The sequence below is a fragment of the Acyrthosiphon pisum genome, unplaced genomic scaffold, assembly GCF_005508785.2.
Source record: "Acyrthosiphon pisum isolate AL4f unplaced genomic scaffold, pea_aphid_22Mar2018_4r6ur Scaffold_21600;HRSCAF=24385, whole genome shotgun sequence".
NCBI lineage: Eukaryota > Metazoa > Arthropoda > Insecta > Hemiptera > Aphididae > Acyrthosiphon > Acyrthosiphon pisum.
Window position 1 is genome coordinate 9,282 of NW_021771086.1, and position 806 is coordinate 10,087.

Below are 806 nucleotides of genomic sequence, written 5' to 3' on the forward strand. Positions count from 1 at the left end.
TATACATTTAGTATAATTTATAATAGGTAATGTAGGCATATAACGGGAAGTGTAGATCAGAGGTGAAAACAACAAGTTGTTTTACCTAATGCAATTCGATATTACTAGGGAAGTAATATTAGAATATAGCTATCACGCCACTAGTACGTCATTGTCAAAACCCACATAAATACGGGTAGAGCGCCTACCATTACTTAGAAGATAGTCAGCCCTCGTCGTAGGTCTAACAAGCTTACGACAGTGCTTATAATTATTGTGTATTTGAATTTGTAATAATAAAGTGTTAAATTACTGTTATCTTTAAAAAGTCTAAAAGTGTTTATAATTATCACCTATCTTTCTCATCCACGACTCAAGACGACGACGAACGTGCGACGTCGTTAAATAATTATTGTATTAGTGTTCAACGTGTCCTGCACGGCGATCACTACATATGGGTGTTTGGTTTTTGAGGAGGATGTCGTGTTCTATTAACCTGGTGCGACCTACCCTACCGCTGAATACGTCCGGATAGTTGCGTACTACTTCGGCGAGTTTCGCGCGCGTGTGGTGGTCACCATTTATCGTTAATTTGTCGACATCTAGTGCTGGGCTGGGGGTGGGTGTCCGACCTTTCCAGCACGCTGTTGTTCTCCTATTCGAACCTAAATGAATAGTGCTCGTTGTGTAGTCCCAGGTGACTTCGTTGTGTACGAGAAAGTCGTGACCTATGAGCATGTCGCAGTATAGGTTGTCCAGAATGGCTGCGTTGAAAGTGACCGTGAGGTCTCCGATTCTGGCTACGATGTGAGTACCACTTGTCATTG